Source organism: Schistocerca gregaria, chromosome 3 (genome assembly GCF_023897955.1).
Source record: "Schistocerca gregaria isolate iqSchGreg1 chromosome 3, iqSchGreg1.2, whole genome shotgun sequence".
In the NCBI taxonomy this organism is placed as follows: Eukaryota; Metazoa; Arthropoda; class Insecta; order Orthoptera; family Acrididae; genus Schistocerca; species Schistocerca gregaria.
The window spans coordinates 611266952-611281695 of NC_064922.1; the positions used below are offsets into that span (position 1 = coordinate 611266952).

A 14744-nucleotide genomic window follows, 5' to 3' on the forward strand; every position below is an offset into this window, starting at 1 on the left:
GCATCCAACTTTGTGGTGGACAGTGGTCATAATTTTTTGGCTGCCCAGTGTATATTCCCGTACAGGGGACACATTTTAATCGAAAGTCACTTGCCCAGTGTTGATGGATACAATATATTGTATATATCTGCCGACACTGGGCAAGCGACTTTCAGTTAAAATGTCTCTCCTGTACAGGTATACACATAATGGATGCACAAGTACAGGTTGTAGACACATATTTAATGACATATGGAAGTTTGGGTTCGATCATGAGCTGTGATCAGATAGCCTAATGGTAAGGCAATCACTTATGATAAGTGGGAAATCTGGTTTCAAGTCGCGATCTGGCACAGATTTTCATTGTTGTCATTCTATTATACAGCTGATGGCAACTGATGGTTATCTATATTCACAACTGTGAATATATTTCATGTATTTCATAACAACTTTGGTCACCAAAGTGCCTGTTCCTTAGGACACGCATCCGTGTCTCAAGAAACATTGCACCATATTTCGGAACAACATAGGCACTGCAATATTGTATTAGTGTTTTAAGTTTCTCTAAGTACACAGACACACATCAGCACAGTTTTGAACAAAGCATAGATTTAAAAAAAATTGTCATACATTAAATTCCAATATTCTGAGGCCTGTTTTAAACCATAGAGTGCTTTGTTTGGTTTACCTATAGTGCGTGGTCCTACATTAAATAGTAGTGGTATATTTACATAAATTTCTCCATCTAAATTTTCTTTAAGACAAGCACCTTTTATAGCCATTTGACTTGCAATTTATTGTGGTCTATCCTCAACATTATTCAAACTGTACATTAAGCAAGCAGTAAAGGGAACCAAGGAAAAATTTGGAGAAGGAATTAAAACTTTGAGGTTTTATAATGACATTGTAATGCTGTTAGTGACAGCAAAGGATGTGGAAGAGCAGTTCAGCAGCATACAGCCTCCCAACACAAATGCAAGCAGTCGTGGCAGTGCAGGCAGAAATGCAGCTGGATGCCACTGCAGACTTGGCCAATTGAGTGCATGATGCACTGCCAAGAGTGTCCAATACCACAGCCACAGCAGTTTATGATGGCCCAGCCCCAGCAGTTTTTGCTCCGCATTAACACACACCTTCAACACCTCCAAACTCAGACACTGATCTACACCACCTAGTCCAGAATCTGGCCACCCAGGGGACAGCACACAACATGCAAGCTGACCTGTTGGCACACTCATGGACCAAGGGCAGTAGGCACCATAGTGGCAGCCTATCCAGTAACTAGTGACCCAGTTCATGCAACCAGCTAACCAGCACCAGCCATTCTAGTGGTATCCCACCCATGTCAGCACAGCCACTGAATGGCTTTTGGTAGTACCATGCCAGCTTCGGCAATGATGTGGCTAAGTGCCGGCTGTCCTGCACGCACCAGCAGCAAACAGGTCTAGATGCATTTGGTTGCAATGCCATACCAGAGTGTCTTTTCATTGTGAGCTGGCACTTTCAAGTACATTGTTGATAAGGGACCTGTTCACTCAACATTCCCATGAGCAATGCTGAGGAAACGCAGGATTGCCAAGGCACTGTCTCTTAATGCTGCCAACAATTCCTCCATAAAAACATATGGCACATGTCACCGAAATTTGGACCTCGATCTATGCTGCGCATTCACATGGACTTTCACTGTAGCTGACATCAACCATTCAATCCTGGTTGCGGACTTCTTTGGCTACTACAAGCTGTTAGCTAATATCACAAAGGTCTACGTGATCAATTTGACAACAAATTTGAAGACAGAGGGTCAACAACCACAGGCCACTTTCTTCAGCATTAAACTCATGAAGTTCCCATGCACTGTACACAGACATTGTGGATAAATTTCTGGTACTTACTTGCCTGCCTAGCGCACAGGGGGATGTCAAGCATTCAAGAGTCTATCACATCATAACTGCGCCTGACTCATCCTCTCTGTGCCGTCCATGGTGACTCACGTCTGAGTGACACGTCATAGCAAAGGCTGAGATCAGACCATGCTTTGACGGTGCACTGTTCAGCCATCAAGCAGCCTTTGGTCCTCTGCCTTGACCTTCAAGGACAATTCATAGTGCCCATGTGGGGACTATCATGACTTAAACGCATGAATGGTGCCTGATTAATATCCCGTACTGCATCTTCAGCCTCACATTGGTGGACTCATTCATATTTTGCAAATTGACTACATGAGGGCATTCATGCAAATTCCTGTCATGTCTGATGACATATGTAAAATGGCCATCATCAAGCCCTCTGGGCTTTTTGAGAGTGTGTACATGACATTTGGCCAAGACCTGGCAGTATTTCCTAGATGGCATCTTGCAAGGCTTACTGTGGTGTTTTGCGTACTTTGACCACATAATGGTATTTTCAAAGTTGTACAAATTCCACCACCGACACCTGACAACCATCTTTCAGTGCCTGAGTGAAGCGGGGATGATCATCAACTCCATGAAGTGCATATTCATCATACCTGAAACAGAATTTCTCGGCCATTTGATCACACTTAGTGGATCCTTGTCATTACCAGAGAAGGAGCAGGTGACAGTCAATATGCCACATTCACAGTCGCAAAAGGAATTATGCCACTACTTTGGCTGATAAACTTTTATCAATGTCATCTGGCTAATGCCACCACTACACTAGAACTCTTGACAGCAGCTCTACATGGCCCCACCTCCAAAGAAAACTGTGGCCTGGATGGACACACTGGAGGAAAGCTTTACTGCATCCAAATAGAACCTTGCAGGGCAAGACTACTAACTCGTCTGATGGGCAACACTGAATTATCCATGGTTTTGGATGCCAGAAAGATCGTCACAGGTGCAGTGCTTCAACAATGCATCCATGGTAGCTGGCACCCCTCAGGTTCTTCTTGTGTAAGCTATTCGATTTGCAATGTGCTCAGAGTGCTTATGATCATGAGATGCTTACAGTATTTGAGGTGATGAAATTCTTTTGCCTGTCTCTGGAAGCCCATCCTCATTATTTTTACCAACCATAAGCGAACAACTCATGCATTTCAGAACAATCACGATAAGTGTTTGCTGCATCAGTTCTGGTCATTGCAGTATGTATCACAGTTCTCTGCAGACATCCACCATATTTTGATAATAGACAATATTGTTACTGACTGATTCTCCCATGCTTGTGCCATTATATCTAGTCTTGTGAACAATGAGAATGTTGTCCGTGGTCAGGAGAGTGAAGAAAAATCCGGCAGCATCCACCTTGACACCTACAGTGGCCTACAGCTCAAAGTAATCTCATTCTTGGCTTTCCACACAAGACTTGGAGTGACATTTCAAAAGGCACACAATGCTGTTCCTTCTGGAGAAGTTCAGATGCAGTGCCTTTGAAAGTGTCCATGGAATATCACACCCAGACGTCAACACCACTGTGTAACTTGTGGCTGTGTGTTTCATGTGACCAGGGCTACAGAAAGACTGCTGTCTGTGGACACACAATTCCACAGCCTGCCACAAGCCTGAGTTGGAAGTCACACCCGTGCAGCTGTCGGTGCCTTCCCCAATGCAATGTGCTGCTTTGCACGTATCTGTGTGGATAGCAAGGGCTCACTTCACCCCATGAACCCTCCTCCACCAGCTTTTCTGAACAGTGCAGATGGAAGTTATCCTTATGACACATTCTGCTCTCCTAGGGTTATCTCAGCCTCAACTAAAGTCATCTTCTGTTCCCATAACATCCACCCGACAGTTTGCACCTCCTCTGTTCTATCAGCTCCTCCGAATTCATGTCCCCTCACCCTCATTGTGTGCCACTCTTCGCCAGTGCATTCACCGGTCATTTTTCTCCTAAAGAAACTGATGCTATGCCATCTTTTGTTGACAAAGCCTCAGGAATAAGATAACACTGGAACTGTGCTTGAGAAATTATCTACAGAAAATCTGAAGTAGTTGTTGTTGTTGTGGTCTTCAGTCCTGAGACTGGTTTGATGCAGCTCTCCTTGCTACTCTATCCTGTGCAAGCTTCTTCATCTCCCAGTACCTGCTGCAACCTACATCCTTCTGAATCTAGTGTATTCATCTCTTGGTCTCCCTCTATGAGTTTTACCCTCCACACTGCCCTCCAATACTAAACTGGTGATCCCTTGATGCCTCAGAACATGTCCTACAAACTGATCCCTTCTTCTAGTCAAGATGTGCCACAAACGTCTCCCCAATCCTATTCAACACTTCCTCAGTAGTTATGTGATCTACCCAGCTAATCTTCAGCATTCTTCTGTAGCACCACATTTCTAAAGATTCTATTCTCTTCCTGTCCAAAATATTTATCGTCCATGTTTCACTTCCATACATGGCTACACTCCATACAAATACTTTCAGAAACGACTTCCTGACACTTAAATCTATACTCGATGCTAACAAATTTTTCTTCTTCAGAAAAGCTTTCCTTGCCATTGCCAGTCTACATTTTATATCCTCTCTACTTCAACCATCATCAGTTATTTTGCTCCCCTAATAGCAAAACTCCTTTATTACTTTAAGTGTCTCATTTCCTAATCTAATTCCCTCAGCATCACTCGACTTAATTTGACTACACTCCATTACCCTCATTTTGCTTTTGTTGATGTTCATCTTATATCCTACTTTCAAGACTCTATACATTCTGTTCAACTGCTCTTCCAAGTCCTTTGCTGTCTCTGACACAATTACAATGTCATCGGCAAACCTCAAAGTTTTATTTCTTCTCCATGGATTTTAATACTTACTCCGAATTTTTCTTTTGTTTCCTTCACTGCTTGCTCAATATACAGATTGAATAACATCGAGGAAAGGCTACAACCCTGTCTCACTCTCTTGCCAACCACTACTTCCCTTTCATGTCCCTCAACTCTTATAACTGCCATCTGGGTTCTGTACAAATTGTAAATAGCTTTTCGCTCTCTGTATTTTACCCCTGCCACCTTCAGAATTTGAAAGAGAGTATCCCAGTCATCATCGTCAAAAGCTTCCTCTAAGTCTACAAATGCTAGAAACGTAGGTTTGCCTTTCCTTAATCTAGCTTCTAAGATAAGTCGTAGGGTTAGTATTGCCTCACATGTTCCGATATTTCTACTGAATCCAAACTGATCTTCCCCGAGATCGGCTTCTACTAGTTTTTCCATTTGTCTGCAAAGAATTCGCGTTAGTATTTTGCAGTCGTGACTTATTAAATTGGTAGTTCGGTAATTTTCACATCTGTCAACACCTGCTTTCTTTGGTATTGGAATTATTATATTCTTCTTGAAGTCTGAGGGTATTTCGCCTGTCTCATACATCTTGCTCACCAGGAGGTAGAGTTTTGTCAGGACTGGCTCTCCCAAGGCTGTCAGTAGTTCTAATGGAATGTTGTCTACTCCCGGGTCTTTGTTTTGACTCAGGTCTTTCAGTGTTCTGTTGAACTCTTCACGCAATATCATATCTTCCATTTCATCTTCATCTACATCCTCTTCCATTTCCAAAATATTGTCCTCAAGTACATCACCCTTGTATAGACCCTCTATATACTCCCTCAACCTTTCTGTATTCACTTCTTTGCTTAGAACTGGGTTTCCATCTGAGCTCTTGATATTCATACAAGTGGTTCTCTTTTCTCCAAAGGTCTCTTTAATTTTCAAAACACTCATATTCATTCCCCCATATTCCCAAAATTTTTGAATTTTGAAGACACTCTTAATCAAATATATTGGGAATATGGGGAAATGAGTAAGTGTACCAACCATCCAAGGAGGCATGTTGGGAACGCAATGTGTTGTTCCAGTGCAGGCTGTTATAGTGATATTGACTCATAGAGACATCAGAAGAGGATCTGCTGGCAGTGCAAAATAATTAACACATGGCTTCATTCTTTGGCAAGAGGGCAGTCCTGTCTGTGGCACCTATGGTTTGCAAACCAGTGTATGCCAATACCAAGAGCATTTCATATTTTGACTGGTTTGGTTTTAGACCATAAGTGTTGGCCTAAGGTTCATGGATACAGTAGTTTATGAAATGATTTTCAGAAATGGCATGTACTTCTCACTTAATAATTACACACATAAGGCCATAGTGTTCTTCCTGCTCAAGATCAAAGTGTTTCACCTGCTCAAGAAGATGTAAATATGTTTCACAACCTGTTTTGAAGTAGTCTTGAAAAGGACTTCTGTTACTGTAACAACACATTTTTATAAACAAAAATGTGGCATATAATGGGGACCCAAGTGTATCTAGAATTACTTTTCAGTACACTAAGGGGCATAAGTGATTGTTTCTCCCACTAAATGCCCCTACTGAACACTCCTGCATGACCCCATGTGGAAAGAAGCTGCACTGTAAATACCTAAGGATTTGCTCTTCTACCTTGATAATGCTCTTGGTTGCACAACATTGAGTGTTGGAAAGGTTTTTGGCCAAAGAGAACAGTATTGCACCCACCCTCTTCACTGGATCTGGCTCCTTGTGACTTTTCCCTCTTCCCTAGAATAGAAATGGAACTAACAGGAAGTGTTTTCATGATACATAAGACATAAAACAAAAAAAAAAAAAACAAAAAACTGAGCGCCTGAAACAGCATTTATTATGTAGAATAGCAATGAAAATAGGCCATAAGATGAACTGTCATATATAAAGCCACAAATTGTGTTTCTGAGTTGTTTGGAATTGATGATATTTTAGCACAGACAGTACTGGATCCCATTACTTGCCTTGGTTGTACCCATGCTACCCATGATACTAGTGTTCATCACATATATCTCTAATGGTGTAAGTTTGACCAATGTAGGATTTCCCATGGTAGCATAGAATCTGAAAAGTTTCCATCTGAGAGCCAGTGTGTTTAACCAAGCCCCACGCGTGCTACTTGTCAAAACCACCTCAACTACAGAAGATGATGCTAAAAGAGACCTAAGAAGCCATTACTTTGTGATTTCAGAATCACCAGCTCATCTGACAGCCTGTTTTCAATGCCCCATACTAAGTATACTGATACCAAGATAATGGGATTAATGGATGTTAGCACTTGTGGACTGATATTAAAATTCTGATGGAGTTTTCCACCAACAATTGATATCATCACCTGATGATGACAAGCAGGTGCTTTGTCAAAATAATACAGAGTTTTGAGTTAAACCAACTGATGTAATACCATAGGCTCAACAACATTTGTTATGTTGGGAAAGCTTTAAAAAATACAAACAAATAAATATATTAAAAACAAAGATTCCAAAACTTACAAAGCGGGAAAGCGCCGGTAGACAGGCACAATAAATAAAACACACAAACACACACACAAAATTTCTAGCTTTCGCAACCGACTGTTGCTTCTTCAGGAAAGAGGGAAGGAGAGGGAAAGACGAAAGGATGTCGGTTTTAAGGGAGAGGGTAAGGAGTCATTCGAGTCCCGGGTGTGGAAAGACTTACCTTAGGAGGAAAAAAGGACAGGTGAACACTCGCACACACACACATATCCATCCGCACATACACAGACACAAGCAGACATCCTTTCGTCTTTCCCTGTCCTTCCCTCTTTCCTGAAGAAGCGACCGTCGGTTGCAAAAGCTAGAAATTTTGTGTGTGTGTTTGTGTGTTTTATTTATTGTGCCTGTCTACCGGCGCTTTCCTGCTTGGTAAGTCTTGGAATCTTTGTTTTTAATATATTTTTCCCATGTGGAAGTTTCTTTCTATTTTATTTACAAACAAATAAATACTTATATATGCCATAAACTCTTTCCACACACAAATTGGGGAATTCATTTGGTGAAGCTGGAAAGTAAACTGGTGAGTACATTAAAAATGGACAGCAATGGTTTGTGTGTGTTTAAAACAGAAGCAGAAATATGTGGAATATCCTTACACTGAAATCTTATAAACAGTTATACCAAAAGAATTGTAGCATGTAAGAATTGCACTAAAATAAAGATTATACTCATGTAGAGAAAAAAAACCTGTTTATGAAATACCAAAATGCAAAGAGGCAGTTGTAAATTGAAAGGTCTCCCCTTACCAATTTCAAATGCCACACAACTCCCATTGTCCAAGACTGTGAAAATACATTATGACTGCCAAGACTGTTCTGAGTATGGTGTCTGACTCCGAGAAACTTCCCATTCTTGTTGTTTTTGAAGTAAACTCTGAAAACACACAATGTTTGTATCTAAGGAAGAGAGTAGAAGATATTTTGAAGTCTTAAGTGCTAACAGTATACTATTACCTCCTCTTAAAAACAATTTACACTGATTGCCAAAACATTATGACATTGCCCACCGCAAGGTTGGATGCTGCCTGGTGGAGCTGCAGGCTCCTCTTGAACACAATTTACACTGATAAGCCGAAACATTATGACCATTGCTCACCACAACGTTGGATGCTGCCTGGTGACATTGCAGGCACATGATGCGGTATGAAAAGTATGTAATTGGAGCCGAGATGGATGGGGATGACCCTAGCAAAGCTATGGGCTGCAAATGGGGAAATCCATTGAGATAAGTGATTTTGTCAAAGAACAGATTATTATTATGCCAAGCCTGTGAGCAAAAATCTCAAAAGCAGTAAAGCTGATCAAATGTTCACATGCTGCTCTCGTGAGCTTCTATGGAAAGAGGTAGAAGGACAGTAAAACTACCACTGAGTGCTATATGGTTGGATGTCCACAACTCTTCACGGAATGTGGGGTTGTCTGTTCTGTAAAGTAGGGCAGGTTCTGTGGCATCTCTGCTGAAAGGCCACACTGCTGGTGCACACACAAGTGTTTCGGAGCACACTGTTCATCGTACATTGTTGAAAGCTTTGCAGTAGACGACCCTGTATTTTCACATGTTGGTACAATGGCATTGTCAGTGATGATTGCAATGGTCATAGGACCACTGGGATTTGAGTGTTGATCAATGGAAATGTTTTGGCTCTTTGGGTGAATCACATTTTTATTACACTAGGTCATTGGTTATCTTCACAAATGCTGTCACTGAGGTGAATGGCAGTTCAAAACATGCAGAACGCCATGGATTCAGGCTGCTTGGAGCAGTATTATGCTATGGGAGACATTCTCAGACATGGCAGGGGTCTGTGGAAGTAATCAAAGATACACTTATAGCTGCGAACCATCTGCATTCCCTCATGCATGATGTCTTTCCCAGTGGCGATGTCATCCTTCAGCAAAATAACTCTCCATGTCTCAGAGTCAGAACCATGCTACAGTGGTTTAAGGAGCATCATAGTGAACTCACATTGATGTCTCAGTGACCAGGTTCGCCTGATGTAAATTCTATGGAACCCATCTGGGTCGCAATTGGGCACCATCACCACGTATGCAAATAAGTGGCCCATTATTTACACAAATTTCATAACCTGTGCATAAACATCTAATGTCACATAACTCCACAAACCTAGGAAAAATCTGTTGGCTCTGTGATAAATAAAATCAGTGGTGTATTGTGTTCCAAAGATGGACAAACAAGCCACTAAGCAGGTGGTCATAATGTTTTAGCTCATGGTGTACATGCAATTTCATTGACTGTTTACCTGTATGCTTTCAAAACATTAAAGATAATTAGTTACACTATTTAGAACTTACTTATGAGAGTCAATGCATGACTGCATGACTTGCACATTCCTATGAAAATGTCTGAATTGTAACTAACTTTTTTTTTAACACTGTTGACCTGAGTACCCTTTTTGTCTTTTCTCAAAATTATGGTTAAGCAGTATCATTTTGTCGTTAAAAGGCAGAGTTTATGTGCTGAGCTCTGTCAGATCTGTACAAAAGATGTATAACTTCTATGACAGGTAAAATAATGAATACCGTTATTTAAATTTTAAACCGATTCTGCTCTCTGAGTAAGTTATTAGCAAGAGCTTCAGAATGAGGTAAGCTAGAACATCCAACATTTCACAATCATTGCAATATACCATATGACATAATTATTAATAGAAGATGGGATCTGAAGAGATAAGTTAGGGGATGAAATCAGAACACGCTAAGGTCTGAAAAAATAGGGAGGATGAAGCAGTGTTTGGATTGATTGAGATTGCAAAGAAACTGAGAATGGTGGTATGTAGACAAAATAAAAAGTGGCATAACATGAGGTAGTGGCTGGAGCAGATTACAGGGTGAAATGGACACAATGATAATGTGGAAGAGTGACTAATACATGGCAAAGTGTAAAGAAGTGGGAAGCACAAAAAGTATGAAATAGAAAAAAAACATGAAACTCTTCATCAGTATGTGGCTAGCAGTTTATTCAATTTGAGAAATATATCACTAAATCACTGTGCTCTGTAGTACCTCTCGAAGTGTTGATAGGCGTGTCAAAAGTGGTCGCTTCGATTCCCAGTTTTCACTTCCTTCTGGAACACTGTCTTGTACTATAGTCGGTGCACTTTCCTGCAGTCTCCTATTCAGCAGTTTTACTGAGACATTTCCTTGAAATGAAAAATGAAAACACACACTAATATTTTTGTTTATTGTGTCCCCAGATAAGAAGAATCAATAATATCCTAGTTTTGTGGAAAAGTCAGGAATTTTGCCAAGGAACACTATGAACTGGGCATGTATCACACTAAAGAACAGAATAAACTGAGAACATTTAAACTACATCTGAAATACACTGCCTGAAAAAAAGTGAAGTAACCAGAAGGGGAGGAGAAAATGAAGTGAAACTCCATGGGTTGAGTGGGTATGTGATGTTACTTCAGTGATTTGAAATTCAAGCCAAATTTACAAAGAACATGGGAGTGAGCCCACTTATCAGAATGATGTTGCATCCCCTCTGGCCTAGATGCATGAACTGATTTGGCTGGGAAGGGTGTCATAAAGCTCTTCTGAAGCAAGCTGACCCACATCTGTTGAAATCGTACTTTGATAACCTGGATACTGGCACTCGGACAGAGTTGACATCCAAGCTGGTCCCACACATATTCCATGATGGGGACAGACCTTTGGCTCTTCCTAGCCACAGAACACGGAAGTACTTCAGTAACATGCAGAAAGTTCATAGAGACATGTTATAAAGTTTTTAAGACAGTGTACCAGATATTTCAAGCCTGAATCTGATTATGTATAAAGTAGTATGGCACCTTCTGCTGTGGAGCAGGTTCCACACTAACAGTTTACATATTCAATAGTCAGCATACAAAAGCTGTAAATTAATTAAGGAACCCAGAATTTCTGTCTTTGATGTCTATACTTTACACAGTTCTAATGTTCAGCTTATGTTCTTATGTTTAGCAGAGAAAAGAAAGGTTTTTTGATGAACCATAATTACAACCATGTTTGCAACATGCAATTATTCAGAAATATTAGATTGTGAAGCAATTTAAAAATGAATATTTCTTGTACTACCTTGATAATGACCACAACTTTTGTAAGAGACAGAAAAGCCATCACACCTACTATAGAATAGAAAATAATATGTAACTTAATGAAACTTCAAAATCTGCACATTTGCAAAAAGGGATGTCCTTTTGAAAAATTATTGCTTATCAGTAAGCTTAGACGACAGAGTATAAACAATGCACTTCAAATCTGATCAAACTTGTTGTATTGGACCATTATCAAAACTTGAAATACTGTATTTAAATTACAATGGCAACTCCAGGTAGGAATATCAACAATGTAGGAAAAGAAAGATTGCTACTTACTGTAAAGAAGACACACAAAGTTGCAGACAGGCCCAATTAAAATTATGTAAGTGTCTTTTAATTGTGCCTGTCTGCACTTAACGTATCTTCTTCACAGTAAGTAGCACTCTGTCTCTTCCCACATTGTTGTATTTAAATTACAACATAAATCAAAATTATAAAACTCTGTTGATTCCCACAAAAGTTAATACTAGAATTCTATTTAGATTTTTAGAATATTAAAATAGTGTACAAAATTTAAAAAGTCACTTTCAGAGAAAAGTAAATACTAAAATGTAAATTTGTTGTAAAAGTTTCAAAACAACTACTTGGTCCAGATTCATTGTACTGTTAAACATAGGAACCAAACATTTTATTTCTGTAAATAATGATCATTGCATGATGTAGAATTATTACATGAAAAATCACAAAACACTGTTTAGTTTTTATCATAAATATTGTGTTTCATTTGTCACATGCATAAAGATGCAAAAATGTAAATAATGTATTCACGCCGGGCTAAGTCCACTATGTTTAGCATGGAGAAGCCAGAGAGCAGAAGTTGTAAGAATGTGATTGAGGGCAAACTAATTTTTGTCATACATATTTATGTCACTGTATTGTACAACAGTAGCAATTACGGTGAAACGTTTTATGACCTACAATTTCGTTGACTCTGCTGGTAGAATAAACCAGAAATTTCAACTAAATTTATTACCAGTATTTTATTTATGACAAGAAGGCTCCATTTTACTATGAATCACATAGAATAAATTTTGAACCTGGAGAAGACAACTAAACAGGGTGGTCCATTGGTCATGACCAGGTCAAATATCTCACAAAATAAGCGTCAAACAAAAAAACTACAAAGAATGAAACTTATCTAGCTTGAAGGGGGGAACCAGATGGCGCTATGGTTGGCCCGCTAGATGGCACTGCCATAGGTCAAACGGATATCAACTGCATTTAAAAAAAATAGGAACCCCATTTTTTATTACATATTCATGTAGTACATAAAGAAATATGAATATTTTCGTTGGACCACTTTTTTCGCTTTGTGATCGATGGCACTGTAATAGTCACAAACATATGGCTCACAATTTTAGATGAACAGTTGGTAACAGGTAGGTATTTAAATTAAAATACAGAATGTAGGTATGTTTGAACAGTTTATTTCGGTTGTTGCAATGTACCTTTGTGAAGTTATCATTTCTGAGAATGCATGCTGTTACAGCGTGATTACCTGTAAATACCACATTAATGCAATAAATGCTCAAAATGATGCCCATCAGCCTCAATGCATTTGGCAATACGTGTAATGGCATTCCTCTCAATAGCGAGTAGTTAGCCTTCCGTAATGCTCACACATGCCTTGACAATGTGCTGACGCATGTTCTCAGGTATTGTTGGTGGATCATGATAGCAAATATCCTTCAACTATGGCCACAGAAAGAAATCTGGGGACATCAGATCCGGTGAACATGCAGGCCATGGTATGCTGCTTCGATGACCAATCCACCTGTCATGAAATATATTCAATACCGCTTCAACCACAAGTGAGCTATGTGCTGGACATCCATCATGTTGGAAGTACATCGCCATTCTGTCATGGAGTGAAACATCTAGTAGTAACATCGGTAGAACATTATGTAGGAAATCAGCATATATTGCACCATTTGGATTGCCATTGATAAAATTAGGGCCAATAATCCTTCCTCCCAAAATGCCGCACCGTACATTGACCTGCCAAGGTCACTGATGTTCCACTTGTTGCAGCCATCATGGATTTTCTGTTGCCCAATAGTGCATATTATGCTGGTTTATGTTACTGCTCTTGGTGAATGACACTTCATCGCTAAATAGAATGTGTGCAAAAAATCTATCATCGTTCCATAATTTCTCTTGTGCCCAGTGGCAGAACTGTACACGATGTTCAAAGTCATTGCCATGCAATTCCTGGTGCATAGAAATATGTTACGGGTGCAATCAATGTTGATGTAGCATTCTCAACACCAACTTTTTTGAGATTTCCGATTCTCGTGCAATTTTTCTGCTACTGATGTGCGGACTAGCCATGACAGCAGCGAAAACACCTACTTGGGCATCATCATTTGTTGCAGTTTGTGGTTGATGTTTCATATGTGGCTGAACATTTCCCCTTTCCTTAAATAACGTAACTATCTGGCGAACGATCCGGACACTTGGATGATGTCATCCAGGATACCGAGCAGCGTACATATTACACGCCTGTTGGTCATTTTGATCACAAAAACCGTACATCAACACAAAATCGACCTTTTCCGCAATTGGTAAGCAGTCAATTTTAACACAGGTAATGTATCATGAAGCAAATACCGTCTGCACTGGTGGAATGTTACGTGATACCACACACTTATATGTTTGTGACTATTACAGCGCCATCTATCACAAAGCGAAAAAAGTGGTCCAACTAAAACATTCATATTTCTTTATGTACTACATGAATATGTAATAAAAAATGGGGGTTCCTACTTTAAAAAAACGCTGTTGATATCTGTTTGACCAATGGCAGTGCCGTCTAGTGGGCCAACCATAGCGCTATCTGGTTTCCCCATTCAAGCAAGACAAGTTTCATTCATTGGAGTTTTTTTGTTTGATGCTTATTTCATGAGATATTTGGCCTGGTCAATATCAATGGAGCATCATGTATAGTTTCAATGGATACCAACACACTTAGAACTAATATAAGTATCCTGAACTTCCTTGCTGCCAGGTTAAAACTGTGTGCTGAACCAAGACTTGAACCTGGGGCCTTTGCCTTTTGTGAGTAAGTGTGTTACCAACGGAGCTATCCAAGCGCGACTCACAACCCATCCCCACAGTTTTACTTTCACCAACACCTCATCTTCTACTTTTCAAACTCCACAGCAGCTCTCCTGCAAAACTTGCAAGACTAGCACTCTGAGAAGAAAGGATATTGTGGAGACCTGGCTTAGCCACAGCCTGGGGAATGTTTTCAGAATGAAATTTGACTCTTCAGTGGAGTGTGTGTTTATATAAAACTTCCTAGCAGACTAAAACTGCGTGGCAGACTGAGATTTGAACTTGGGACCTTTGCCTTTCATGAACAAATGCTCTACCAACTGATCTACCCAAGCA

General features: G+C 40.0%; 1 protein-coding gene across 3 annotated transcripts in view; it reads right to left on the reverse strand.

Annotated features, from left to right (window-relative positions):
- The window catches only part of LOC126356187 (uncharacterized), a 160933-nt gene that overhangs the window by 114526 nt on the left and 31663 nt on the right, over positions 1-14744 (reverse strand). The window contains exons 4-6 of one of the 3 annotated variants that reach the window (XM_050006967.1): positions 10273-10409; positions 7996-8122; positions 6429-6470 (exon numbers count right to left, since the gene is read on the reverse strand). The gene's annotated coding sequence lies outside the window, so the exon portion shown is untranslated. Of the gene's footprint in view, positions 1-6333; positions 6402-6428; positions 6471-7995; positions 8123-10272; positions 10410-14744 lie in introns of those variants that run through there. The other 2 variants (XM_050006966.1, XM_050006968.1) reach the window with 2 other exon arrangements.